The sequence below is a fragment of the Diabrotica undecimpunctata genome, chromosome 3, assembly GCF_040954645.1.
Source record: "Diabrotica undecimpunctata isolate CICGRU chromosome 3, icDiaUnde3, whole genome shotgun sequence".
NCBI lineage: Eukaryota > Metazoa > Arthropoda > Insecta > Coleoptera > Chrysomelidae > Diabrotica > Diabrotica undecimpunctata.
In genome coordinates, this window is record NC_092805.1 from 148,553,265 (window position 1) to 148,568,906 (window position 15,642).

A 15,642-nucleotide genomic window follows, 5' to 3' on the forward strand; every position below is an offset into this window, starting at 1 on the left:
TTTCTGTTGTGTTTTAAACATTTCTCTATAAAAAGGAATATTTTTTCGATCTAAATTCAATTTCCGCAGAGTAATATGTAGTGAAGTTCGACAAGTGTATATTTCGGAAACCCCTGTCAAAGGGTAAGACATTTTTGGTACCTTTCGTATTTCTTTATATTTTTATCTTCTGCTTTCGTCACCAATTTTTACATTGATATTTTTTATCTAATTAGGGTCCAATGTTGGTCCAAGCATAGTCCAAGTATAGTTCAAAAATGGTCCAAGTATAATCCATGTGTATATCCGAAGTTAATCTCAAGTTAGCTACGAACATAGTACCAGTTTATCTCACGTTTTGATCTGATTGACAATCGAGTTTCCCTTCAGCTAAGTATAGAGCCCCTGTGTATGGGGTAACAGTTAAATTTCTACAGCTAAAAGTTATTGTGTGTGAGTACTTTTCATTATATGTATTGTCAGCCGATTTAAATGAAGTTATTTCAAGTTAAGAAAGTTACATAATAATACGGGAGGCTGGATATAGACATTTTTTTTTTAATTTCCGGTTATATGTGTTGAAAGTTTATTATGGTTTTTTATTACTAATTTAAGGTTAATTAATAACTTTAGTACAGTAGCTCATTTTTTTAAAGGATGCAGAAGGCAAGGAGAAACCACTGCATTAAAGATCCAATTGGATATCTCTAGTACAATCATCATGGCAATGAGTACTAAAAAAAAACTGATCATGGGAATCCGAGCCCAACCTGGTAAAATGCATAACATCTTTCAAGAAATGAGAAGAATGAATATAAATATATTAGGTGTAAGCGAAACATGGTGGCCTAATTCAGGATTCGAAAGAAACCGGTACCCTATATTACTCGGGAAACATTGACAACCAGCATAGACGTGGAGTAGCAATTATTGTCGATACAGAGGTCAACAAGTCAATAGAGGGTTTTGCCCCAATCTCAGAAAGAGTGATGCTACTTCAAATAAGGACATCACACAAAACTAAATTTGATCTAAGTATATGCGCCAACGACGGATGCAACAGAAGATGAAGTAGAAACATTCTACCAACAAATTGAAGATGCACTGAAAATGACAAAGAACAGGAAAATCACGGTAGTTATGGGCGATTTAAATGCAAAAGAAGGCAAGGAAAGAGCTGAAACAATAATGGGAGATCAAGGACTAGGGGAACGTAAAGATAGAGGAGATCGTCTAATACAATTCTGCCAAGAACAAAGTCTAATAATCACAAACACAGTCTTTAAATTATCTATGAGACGGTTATATACATGGCGCTCACCAGCAGATAAACCAGAAAAAGTGGTAAGAAAAAAAATCGATATATAATGATTAAAGAGAGATATCGTAACACCATCAAATCAGTTAAAATATATCCAGGAGCAGATGTCTCCTCTGACCATAACCCACTAATCGCTAATGTCACGCTTAAGATTAAAGATATTATAAAACCCCAAAGAGCTCCAAAATCAGATGTTAAAAAACTGAAAGAAGCTGATATAAAAAACAAACTCCAACAGAAAATATGCGAAAACTTTGATAAATTAGATACAAAGACCTACGAGATAAACCAACAATGAGAAAAAAACTGCCTCCTCGTTCTATACAAAGAGATATTAAAAGAACCGATAAGAAAGAGACACAGCTAGATGACCGACGAAATACTTGGCAGGATGGACCAAAGAAGACAAGCCAAGAATAAAGACAGTCACAATTACAAAAGCATTAACCATAAAATCAGAAAAATGATAAGAGAGGCAAAACAAACTTACTATGAGGAAAAGAGATAGAAGATCTTCAGAACAAATACGACCTATTCAACCTACATAAAAAGGTTAAAGAAATGGCAGGGCTGCAAAAAAAAAACCACAACACAACTCTTTTAGATAAAAATGGAAATACTATGATAACGACTGACGAAAAGCTAAAACGATGGAAAGAATATATGGAAGAGATCTTCGACGGCAAAAGAGGAAACCTACAAAACATATCTTTTGAGTACAGAGAAACAAGTATAGAAATTACAAAGGAAGAAATATTGCATGCACTAAAGAACACCAGAAACGGGAAAAGCCCGGGGCCAGATCAACTGCCTATTGATATCCTTAAAATAATAGAAAATGCGTGCATGGATGTCCTCTTAAAGCTCTTTAATTAAATTTATCAGTGGGTGACATACCCAATGAATGGTTGACTTCAACATTTATTTGTCTACCAAAAAAGAAAAATGCTAGAGAATGCACCGACCACCGCACCATAAGCCTGATGTCTAACATACTTAAAATGTTTTTAAATATAATCGATAAACGCATTTACCAAATACTTGATATAGATATTGAAGAAACCCAATTTAGATTCCGTAGAGGCGTAGGTACCCGTGAAGCTCTTTGCATTCAACGTACTAATCCAGAGATGCTTGAATGTGAACCAAGATATGTACGTCTGTTTCATAGATTACAACAAGGCTTTCGATAAAGTCCGCCACAAAGAGTTAATGGACATCCTCAAAGCAAAACAATTACAATACAATGACCTTCGAATTATAACAAATCTATATTAGAAACAGCAGCCACACATACGCAGTAATGAACACACAGAAGAATTCGAAATTAAAAGAGGAGTGGACAGGGGTGTGTATTGTCACCACTAATATTCAATTCATACTCTAAAGAAATTATGAAAAGAGCTCTTGAGCTCCATCACCATCAAGACACGAAAGCTGCATTACCTGGAGCATGTTATGCGTAATGCAAGATACAACATACTTTAATTAATTATACAAGGGAAAATCCAGGGCAAGAGAAGTGTAGAAAGAAGAAGAATCTCATGGTTGCGTAACTTGCGTAACTCAGAAGCTCATTTTAAACAAGTTTTAAATCGGAATGGATTAACGACACAGTAAATTTTTTTATTCTTCTTTTGCGTATGTTTTATTTAATTACATGCTTCGTTTGGATATACAGTTAATCCGTCGCAAAGAGGACTTTGTGTAGTTCTCATGTTTCCTTATAGTATATGATAAATTTATTGATATGTGTTATATTTGAATATTTTATTTGATTAATGAATTTGATTACTTTGTATCGTTAGGATAAATTTGATATGATATTTATTGTTGACTATATTTTGTAAATATCCCATTTCTGTTTTTTGGGATTCAAACATTCAAACACAGTGGCGTCTTTTTCTTTTAAAGAGTTGTCCTCTTCGCTGTTTTTTTTTTTATTATTTTATATCTATGCTTTCTTACGAAGTAGACGACGCCATGAGTATGAGAGGCCTAAACATTGGAGAATGGAACAACAGAGAGGGATAGAAACGGTTGAGCGAGGGAAGTCAGTGAATACTGTAGAATCCCTAAAATATATATCTATGCTTTCTTTCTTGTATTTCTCACGTCTAAAAACGACCCTAGAAGTAATGAGCAACGGGGCCATTGAGCCTGTTGTGTACCGGTGTTCCAAGACTAATTCTTCATAATCTAGATCACTAGGTATGGTACAACATCATAAAAAACTCTACCACCCATTATTAACAACTGAGATAAACTTGCTCTTGCAGTTTTTTAATTGAATAAAGGAGAATAATCATAAATCGTGGGAATATACATTTAAGTCTTTTGTTACGATAAATAATGACGTGTCATATGACTCAAAACTGTAAACATATTTATTGCTAATATCTGTTCTGTTTTAGTTATTTCGGCGCTCAGTTGAAAGACCTGTTTACCTGAATTATGATGAGTCACCCACGACTTGAAATTTCCAGAAGGAGGCCGAATAAAACTAGTCTGAGCGATCTTCTGGGCTCTTCGATGGGGTTTCGCCACAATTCTCGAATAACGGGATTTTATATTTAAAGAGGAATTTTGTTGTAAACAGAACAGTTAGTTTTTGAACATCACGTCGCGTTTTAAAATGTAACGCACGTATTATAAGAAATGTAGATAAATTATATAATTATTCGTGTAAAATAAATTAGTAATAAAGACTTTAATCAATTTGTAAGTGTTATAAATAGAACCTTTAATAATAAATAAAGAACAATAAATTAGAATAATAATAATACTACACTTTGTTTTAATTAAAACAGTTTTGTTTTTATATGTACTCAATTCACAATATTTTAAAATAAAAAAAAACTATAAAGCTTAACCGAAAACTAACTTCAATCATGTCAAAAAACCTTCTATTGTAGTAAGCTTCCTATGCGACATATCTTTTAGATTTGCCACGAAGCATAAAATGTTTATATTTGACCACGTCACGGCACGGTATCGTTTAAAATACTTGGCAGCACTTTATTACACGTGTACCCTATCATACTCTAAAACTAAGAAAGTGAAACGAATTACCTAATTCACTACTTGCAATAGAATCTTGAACATGACTTTGAACATGAGCTATTTATAAATTTTAGCATTTATCATTATACAGGATCTATTTTATGACACATTGTGTAGTTTTTTTAATAACCTAGAACTTAAATTGTTCATTTTAAAAGTGGGTTAATTCGTTCTCCACTAAAGTACACTAGTTTTGGTTTTATCCTAATTTATTTTTAGTACTCATTACAAAAATCAATTTTTCTTTTTTTTTACAGAAGTTTGTCATGTTATTTCAACTGATATTCTTTTAAAAAGAATATCTGCTTTTCATTGTTAAATGGACAAGAGTTTAAGCTGATTTAAAAACATAAAATGCAGATTCTTTTATTTTTAATATATCAGTTAACAAAATAATGGAGCACAATGTAAAATTACTAAAATTTAAGATATAACGCCCCCCTTAAATTTAACGACCGCTGTAATTCGTTTGACATTGATTCATCTAACGATCGACATTTTTCTGGAAGAAATTCGTTCCAAATTTCTTCTATTTTGGCTTTCGTTTAAATTGGTCTAAAGTTTACTGTGAGTTGTCAATATATGTTTCATTTTACGATAGAAATTTTTCACTTTATTTATTTTATACTTGTTTATTTAATAAGCATTTAATAATTTTTTATAGGGTTGGCTGTATGACAAAACGTTATATTTCCTTGAAAGATGTATTATTTTAAATTTTTGAATATTTTCTAAATCTTTGGAAAATTGTTTAATTTTGTTTTTATTATTTTTAATATTTGTAAATTATGATATTATTTAGTCCTTTATTTTAATTATTTATTTCACTATTTATCTTCTATAAATTTCAAACGTTAAAATTGGCTATATTCATGTTTTGTCAAATTTGATAACCACTTGTCTACGAATTACCCACATGTCTATGGGAAAATCATTAATTTACCCTAAAACGCTCGAGTTGCAGCTTATAAGAATTCAAATTTGAGAACCACTTGTCTACGAATTGCCCACATGTCTGTGGAAAAATCATTAATTTACCCCAAAACGCTCGAATTACAGCTTTTAAAAGAGTCTTCTGAAGACTTTTATTAAGATTGAATTTTTTCTTTACTTACACCAAATACATTTCATTTTTTACGGCATTAATTAATTAACCAGCTAAACTTTATATTTAATACATCACTTATAAACTGCTTTGCAGAATATATTAGTATTTTATTCAGTTGACCTTCAATAAATATTAAAGAATCTTATATATGATGTTGATATATCTACTATCTATATGGTCTGATATTTAGTCAAAAACATAATTTTCATTGCATTTATTCTATTTTCCATTCTTTTTTTGTCACCCACGTCTCAGACATACAGTGAGCAGCTTTCCAATTATTTAAAAATATTTTATTCTAACGTATTACTAGGTAGATTCTTAGCCATATGTTTTAATTTGTTCAGACGGCAACCCTGTAAACTCTGAGCAAAGCCGAGTTCCAATTTTCTACATGCAGTATGTTTCCAGATGTTACCATAAGCGCATAATAAAGTGTGAAGAGATTTCGTCTAAGAAGTTATTTTTCACCCTATAGATCAATTATTTACCACCACGATTAACCAGCGACCAATCAATTTTGGTCAACGCATCGTTTAATCGAGTGTTATTGTCTTTCCTTTCTTTATTTTATTTCTTATATCCGTTTCATCTGTTCCTGTATTTGTTAAAATTGCTCTTAATTATTAAATAATATAAATTTTATATTCATCTGTTTGTTTTGTTGAGTTCTTTTTTTTTCTTCTGGCGATATTTCCAATAACATATATTGTGTTTTATCATAATTAATTTCCAAACCGCAGCTTCCAAATTCTGTTTCCTGCTTTCCAGCTTTTTAAAATAAGTTTATTTCAACGTTTCGTTTTCCACGCTTTCGTTTAATTCAGTTTGAAAATAAGACATTTTCCACAAACCAATCAAATAAGGAAGCATTTACTTTGATTGTTTTATTTTATGTAAAAAGTTAAATTAAAAGCAAACATTAACTGTCAAATATAACAAATAGCATGTTTTCTGTCCTATTATAATATAGGTAGTTGTTAGACCTCGTGGAATATTAATGAGAAGTATTTAAATTTTTATGTAATTATTTTTATTTTATTTCTACTTCCCAGTGACAAAATTTAGTTTGGAAATAATAAATTTGCCATTTTAATACAAAAAATTGTCATAACCAATTTACACACAAAAATACGATAAAATTAAATATGTATGTAAATTTTCGTTATCTTTTAAAAAAAGTTTAGAAATATTCTTGGAACCTTTTCTAAAATACTTCAAAAAGTAACTGCGTTATAATAATTGTGAGGTTTTGGGGTTTTCAATTATCTGTGTTGGTGGTATGAATATATGATATAATTATTATTTTTGCGTGATTGATAAAAATTGTATTATCAGTAAATTTATGAAGGTTCTGAAACTGTTTTCTTGTGAAATAGGTAAGTTAAATATTACGTTTCGATTTCCACTCCGAAAATCGTATAACCAACAAGTTGTTGGTAACCTATTAATAAATTCGTCTAGATTCTATCTAGAGCAGTGTTCACCTGCTAGGCGTGTGTTGAGAGTCTCCAGACTGGAAATGCGTACTCGGCTGCTGAGAAACACCCCAAGAATGAACACCAAGTTGTACCTATCAGTTTCTTCAGGGTATTGTTTCCATATGTATATATTAACATAGACCGAGCATACCACTTGCGTCTCGGGATATCCAGTGTGGAGGCACGACTACAAGCTTTTATAGCCGATACTTTTCAAAACGCAAGTGAGCATACCAGTCTCACGTGCTGACGACAAGATCTCTTGCAATTGTTCGATCTGTGTCTCTCTAGCGCAACGGTGCTCAAAAGGTCGATCGCGATCGACCGGTCGATCGCCAAAGTTTTTGAAGTCGATCGCGATTCACCGAGAAAATACGGGGACTGTCCTGACTCACCACCCGTGCATGATCGAAATAATTATGATGTACTATGTACTTTTCTTTGCAATATGACGAGTCAACCGATATGACTGATACCGCCCAGTTATGTATTTTCGTTCGGATGGTATTTTCTGTTTACTTTTCTGTATTACATGTTGGCTAAAGAAGAATTGTTAACAATACTGCCTCTGAAAGAAAAAACTCGCGGAGAAGATATATACAACATTTTTATAAATTTTATGAAACAATACTAGCTACCGATTTACAAACTCGTGTGTATTACAACAGATGGTGCACCATCCATGACTGGCGTTATTGGACAATGGATTTGTTGCATTATGTCGAGCTAACGATGAATGTCCATCGTTTTTTTTTTCATTTCATTGCATCATTTACCAGCAAGTTTTGTGTTCCAAAATTTTAAATATGGACGACATCATGAAAATGACAACAAAAATTGTGAATTCAATCAGAGCGCGAAGCTTGCAACGAAGTCTTTTTAAAGCGCAATTGGAAGCTAGCGACTGTTGAACACACCGATTTACTTCTGCATACAGATGTGAGGTGGTTGAGCCATGGAAAATTTTTAGATAGGTTCCACAAGCTACTTCCCGAAATAATTTCTTTTTTAGAAGAACGAGGAGACGACACTCATCTCTTTCAACACAAAAAATGGCTCAGTGATCTGGCTTTCCTAACAGATTTAACAAATCATTTGAACCTCCTTAATTTTGAACCACATTTGTAAAAATAAAACAATTATCGATATGATGAGCGCAATATATTCTTTTGTCAACAAATTGAAATTATTAATTAAACAAATTAGCAGAAAGGATTTAAACAACTTTCCATTGTTGAAAAAAAGGGTAGCCGCTCATTTGAATTATGTTTATTACGAGACGGAACTGCAGTTGCCAGTTTGAAAGACGCTTCGCTGATTTTAAAAAACTGATAGCTATTGCAACATTAATGTCTAATCCATTTTCCTGTCGACGTGGAAAAAATAGCCACTGAAGTATCCGTTACGTTCAATATGGAGATTATTTCCGTCCAAAATGAGGTACTGAAAATAATTTCGGATATACACCTTAAATCCAGAGCGACCGATACGAAATTTTGAGACAAGTAGCTCTGCAGCTCACAGCATTATTTGGATCAACATACTTGTGTGAGTCTGCATTTTCCCAAATGAAGATAGTGAAATCAAAATATCGTAATCGGCTAACTGACGAACATCTCTCTTTATGCTTGCTGTTGGCCCTCGGTAATTACGTACCATCATATGAAACACTTGTGGATGATATGCAGTGCCATGCATTAACATCCAAATAAAATTAATATGAAAAACATGACTTTCATTACAACTCTCTGTAGTTACAACTTTTTATCAACTAGAAATGTGCAATAATTTTTTTTTATTTTCAAAGTTGTTTTTTTTACTATGCTTTGTTTTTAAACCAGGAGTAGTAAACTAAAGAGACAGATTCACACCCAAGAAAATCACTAGAAAAGTTACCAAATACATCTTCTTTTTTGGTTGATCATATCGGTCTTCGACGGTAATAATCCAAAAATATATAGTCGCTAAAGAGTTCTAAAAACAACTGTTTTTATATAAAAGCAGACTAAAAATCTAAAAATTAAAAGAATAACGCAGAAAACACAAAGAATCGCCGATATAACTTAATGAACCTATGAAATGCCATTAGTGTGAAAATTTCATAACAGTGGAGTAAACTTGCCTGAGCTTGGACCAATTACAAACAAACATTGCGGCGCGGTAAATTTGAATTATTCCTCCTGGTTTAAAAACAAAGTATAGCAGTCGATCTCCGGACGCTTGCAGTTTATGTGGTAGATCCCATACAGTATAAGTCTGAGCACCACTGCTCTAGCGCATTGAGACTCCTCACTCTCTCACTCCCCCAGAGAACAACGCCCTACAAGACAGAGACACAATAAAGAACGAAAAAAGATCGTATCGTCACTTAGCTCTACAAACTGCTCAGTCTATGTTAATACACTACCGAGCATAAAATTAGGGTCATCCCGTAATTTGAATTTATTTTAGAAATTATTATTCTGTTTTAACTATTTTCGGTTGTAACATAGTTTACTAATTGATTTCTTGAAAAAAAAATTGTTGTCGTTGTTGTTTCGACAAGCGTTTGAGATAAAAAAGGGCCCTTAGCCTAATTCCTAAAAACCGTTATCAGCACAGTTTTTATTTCTATGGTTTTAACGTCAATTGTGAATTGTTTGTGTATTGTTATCACTGTCAGTGTATTGCAACGAGCATACATTCTGTTGTGGCGGCAAGAATTGTGGCGGCGTTAGAAGATGGCCACGGTCTGCGAGAAACGTTGGTGTAAGTCTCTCGAGTGTGCAACGAGTATGGCAACGGTACGAAGAGACCGGTCTGCTTACTAGAAGACCTGGTTCAGGTCGAGGCAGGATTACAACAGCTAGAGATGACCGCTTTGTCGTTTCTAGTGCTTTGAGAAGCCGAACGGTCACGGCAGTTTCTCTTCGAAATCATCTGCAAAAAGTGAGAAATGTAAACATAAGTGAATGGACAGTTAGGAGACGACTTCATGCTGCTGGTTTATCTTCTCGAACTAGAGTAACTGGACCGCCGGTTTCCCGTGAACACCGAATTGCCAGATTGAATTTTACACGAGAACACTTGGCTTGGACAATGCAGGATTGGAGTCGTGTATTGTTTTCCGATGAATCGAGATTCTGTCTTACGGGCTCAGACAAACGTGTAAGAGTGTGGCGATGTCCAGGCGAGAGATATGCTCAAGCATGTGTTGCCGAGCGTCTTCCATTTGGTGAAGGGTCAGTTATGGCATGGGGAGGCATATCGTTTGATGCTTGCACGGAGTTAGTCTTTATCGAGAATGGGACATTGACAGCGCATAGGTACCTGACACAGATTCTGGAAGACCATATTTTACCATTTATGGTTATTCTTGGAGACGACGCAACATTTATGCATGATAATGCACGGCCCCACACTGCTGGTGTTACTGGGATGGTTACTGAGTATCTTGACGAGGTTCAAGTCACACGATTTGTTTGGCCTGCTCTTAGTCCAGATATCAATCCCATAGAACACTTTTGGGATGAGATGAAGAGACGTTTACGGAGTCATGTGCCGGCCCCCAGAAATTCGAGAGAGCTTCGCGACATATTGGTGCAAGAATGGAATAATCTTCTGCAGAATGTGATCCAAAATCTGATCCAAAGCATGCCTCGTCGTTTGCAAGCTGTTATCACTGCCAGAGAAGGGAATACTCGCTACTGAAGTTCTTAAAATTTCTTTTTTTCAACAAAAATCACATCAAATTAAAATTATCCCTTTTCAATATTTAGTATATCAAAGGAAAATTCTTCATTTCCATTATTTTTAATAAACTTTAAACGACAAAAACGTTGTTTTCTTTAAGCAATCCGTTAGTAAACTATGTTACAACCGAAAATATTTAAAACAGAATAATAATTTCTAAAATAAATTCAAATTACAGGGTGACCCTAATTTTATGCTTGGTAGTGTATATAAGCCTATGATTGATTCTAGATATATAATCGAAATAAAGATAAACTAAAGTAAGTTGACGTAAACTGACAAGTATACCTGAACATAGTCAAAGTTGGCGTAAACTGACATAGTTGGCTCTGTCCTTCAGAGCCCACTATGATGACAATAATTTTGGATCAGTCGATATAATAAGAACCTATGAATTCTACCCGTCAATTTGATTTAGCGCAGAATATAACTATTTTTTTGTACATTATTTATTTTTTCAACATACAACATTATGTTAAGCAAAGTGACTAACTTTGTTATATTTATAAAAATACATATAAACTATATTAATAATGTGTGATAAAATTAATTATTTACCAAATACAATTCTGAATTATTTATAGTTATGATAAGATACAGTCAATACCGGTTGAATTATCGGCAATAAAATAATAAATATTGATATATGTTATATCACTGATAAACAAATATTTGTTTAGATATATACATTACAATCGGTAGTAAATGTTTTTAAAATATGTTTGGAGTCGAATAAAATGTGTTAGCCAAGTATTATTTATAAAAATTACACAAAGTATCGTTATAGTTGCTGGTTATGCCTTGAAGAATAATATTTAATTTATGTAAATCTACTGATCTACTTAGATTATATTCATTCATTAATACAGAAAACTGCTGTAGAAAAAAAGGAGGGCTGCAGAAATTCTGACCATATGCAGTATTTCAGGTTGAAGAATATCCTTGATTAAACAGGAATCAAATCACATACACTCCTGAGAACCACACAAAATCACACACAGTTCGCTGAAATGATTGCCAAATTCTACTGAAGGAGACGGCACTTACAGAAGTCCTGCTAGAATAACTGAAAAAAAAAACATATTGTAAACGCAAATGAGGAGAGGAAAATGAATATTCAGAAGTGTATAATTACATTAATAATTATAACTTAAAATGAACACTGATATCGCTTACAAAACAGTTCGCCAATACTAATAATCACAGACCACCTCAGCAGGCTTATATAATGAGAAAAGTTCTCAAAATACCTAGAGGAGGGACGGGGCCGAATCCAAGCGATAATACGAAATTCTAGAAGATTACCGGCAACGAGTACAGGAGCGCATCGATAGAAAAGGTTCGAGCAATCACACAATAATTAGCGGCTATGTATTAGCTTAAGACACTACCTGCTCAAGAGATTTCTTAGAAGCTGTTACATCGACATTGAATCGCTTTTCGTTACAACTTGGTCATCTATCGGACTTAACAAAAGATGTTACTGCAGCAATGATTGTAAAACATGAAGGTTTCGTAAAATTGAATGAAAATAAGGCCTGCAAAGTTGGTAATATTTCGATGCTAAATTTTCATTACATTATTAATCCGGAGAATTTATGTACAAAGTCCCTTAAAATGAATCATGTCATGAAGCTGGTCATCGAACAAGTGAACTTTATTAAGTCGAAAAGGTTGAATCACCGTCAGTTCCAAGAGTTTCTCAAGTCTTTGGATTTACAGTGTAATAACGTTACATTTTATGCAGAAGTAAGATGGCTGTGTCATGCCAAAATGTTATACAGAGTGTTTGATTTAAAGGAAGAAATACAATCGTTCTTTGTAATCATGTGAAAAAGCAGACTTGAATTTGAAGACAAGAAGTGGGTTAGCGACTTTACATTTCTGGTCGATATAGTTGGCGATCTTACGATGTGGTTAATACTCGTCTTCAAGCGAAATATCTACTAAATAATATAATCTATGATCTTATTACCGCATTCCCAATCAAACTTGGACTTTGGGAACAATAGTTAGGGACAACAATCTTCACTCACTTCACTAAATATCCAGTTAAGGAAAAAATTTAATCAGATTAAAATTAAAAAACTGGAAGCTAGGGAAAAGAAGGAGAAAGAAAGACAAAAGAAAAAAGAAGAAAGACAAAAGAAAAAAGAAGAATTACAAAAAGAAAAGCTGAAAAGCTATTGAAGTCCACAAACATTAAAAAGGGGAAGAATAGTACAACTTGCACAGTGAGCAGAATAATGTGTGACTCGTGTGAAGAGGAACTGACTAGTGACAGAGAAATAAACGAATTAAAGAATATTGGTTGTGACAATTGTCCTGCGTGGTATCATCTAAAATGTACTGAATTTGCTGGTAACGTTTATGAGAATGTATATAATAAAGTGTTTCTATGTCCAATATGCAAGAATAAATAAGTGGCTGACTACAGGGTAGACATGGCTGACCTGCGGAGAAATGAGGCTGACTACAGGTGAAAAGTGCCATATTTTGTTAAGTGTTGTTTTTTTATAATTATAACATAATAATATTTATATATATATATATATATATATATATATATATATATATATATAATATTTAGTTAATCTCTTTCGATAATTTAATAAACAAAGTTTCTGATAAAAAGATTGGTTTTTATTTAACGCCTTTATTTTTCTATATGCAATTGAAACAAATTAAGATTCTCACTAAAAGGCTGTGTGTGTTACCCTATAGACTATTAAAACCTGCCCTTTGCTTCTTAAGCAGCTAAAAGTCAAGGAGAGGAACTTGAGCGAAAATAAATTTGGTACATTTTTAAGAACAACTCAAATCCATAGAAACGAAAACGTACTAAACTGCAACTGCGGGAAAGTGGCTATAATTTTGTTAATTTGATAAATAGATAAATCAGAATAAGAGGTTATCAAAAATATTAGCACACAAATTTAATAAAGACTGAAAAAAATGACCTACACACTTTTATTGACCACTTACTTAATTGAATTATTTCAAAACGAAGTTAAATGCAATTATCTCATTCATTATCATTATGTCATCTAAAAATAGATGTAAGATTGCACAGGCTTATTTCATTAAAAGTGTTGTCACTATGTGGTTATTTCGAAATAAGCTTTTCCTATCGGAATATAAAAAATTATAAAATTCAATATATTTTTTTCAGTGGTTTTTTACTGTCTATTCCCTCTATAACGAGAACTAAAATGGCAGACTAATTACCTCGATATAAGCCGATCTCGTTATATTAGACAACAATAATACTGTGCATACATATGACTATGTAGTTTTTTAAAACATTAAATTCCTATACTGAAGCCATTTGGAGCAATATAAGATGCTAAATATTGTTTGAATGGCGTTTTTGAAAAAAAAAGTTGTTTACTTTTAAGTATTGCAAATGAAATACAATAAATCAAAAAAGAGTTATTTACTTTTATCGTCAATGATATACGTTAAAACAAAAAATCTGTACTTACATTTTTTTCTAACTACATAATGTATAAAGCGTATTTTCAAAAATAACATAAACTATTGCTTCTGCAATTGGAAGAAGTTTGTCATTTTTGACTGCTTTAAATTGTCCAGTATCATTCTATCTATCATATTTTCTAAAGATGTGAAACAGTTGTATGCTTCTTCATTTGCGTTTTGTCTTTGGATTAAGTTTCTTACAATGTCTAAAGCACTTTCCACATCTTGACTATTAGGACCTTCTTGCATAGATTCACCGCGATGGTCTTCTCCATCTTCAATCACTCTCGTCACTGATGATAACGCGCTCCGTCGTTGGATTTATTACTTCCGCGATAATTTCACTATCCCTCGGAAGATCACAATCAATGACGTCATCATCAATGACAATGAATTCAGCAAACTCGTCATCATTGTTCAGTTGGGTTAGTTCTTGACCTTGCTGTTGTAACCTCAACCACTCTGCTACAGGATATCCATCTTCTTCGTTTTCTACCTCAGTCTCTGTCCACCCCGCATGACCGAAACATTTTCTGATGGTTTTTTATCTACGAGTGTCAATGTTTTGTAGATGAAATTTATGGCATCTAATAAAGTAACAGGGGATTCACTACAGTTTTCCATATTATTCAGAATCCGCTTAACTAAAAGTTTTCTGTGGTGAACTTTAAGAGACCTTATGATGCCCAAATCCATCGGTTGCAGAACAGATGTGCAATTTGGGGATAAAAAAAGAAGTTGAATGTTTTTTAAACCGTTAACTTTCGGAAGGACTGTACAATTGTCAACAATTAAACGAATCTTTCGATGTGCCAACTCTCTGTCCTACTTCAAAAGTTCTCCACTAAAAATCTCTGCTGTCGTACACGATTTTTTATTAAATTTATATGTGACAGGAAGCTGATTCACACCTCTGAAACATCGTGGTTTTTGAGATTTCTTAATGACGACTAACTTCCTTTTTTCGGACCCGGACATGTTGGCACACGCGAGTACAATTAACCTTTCTTTTGATAACTTGCCACCTATACAACGTTCATTTTTGAATTTGAGGCTCTTATCTGGAGTAAGTTTAAAAAAAGTCCCAGCTGGTCAGCATTGAAAACATTATCGTCACTGTAATTTTGTCTTATTGTAGGCCATGACTTCAACCAGTTGTCGGTGACTTCTTAGAAAACATTCTTCGCTTCACCGCAAATTTTTCCACGCGTAATTTCGTGACTGTCCTTAAAACGGCTCATCCACCCAGTCGATGCTTTAAAATTCTCATCACCACCTAGCGTCAGCAAAAACTGTGTTGCTTTTTCTTGAAGCAGTGGTCCACTTATTGGAACATTCGCAGCCCTGTTTACGGTAAACCATTTGACCATTGCAGTATCGAGTTCTTTATTAGTTGCGGCAAATAGTTTTTTTTCGATTTACCGGAAAAAGACGAATTTGCTTCGAAAATCTTGTGTTTATTTTTGAGCATGGTAGAT

General features: G+C 33.3%; 1 protein-coding gene across 3 annotated transcripts in view; it reads right to left on the bottom strand.

Annotated features, from left to right (window-relative positions):
• Positions 1-15,642, bottom strand: part of Gpdh1 (Glycerol-3-phosphate dehydrogenase 1) — a 61,653-nt gene that overhangs the window by 37,865 nt on the left and 8,146 nt on the right. The gene's annotated exons all lie outside the window — the stretch shown is intronic.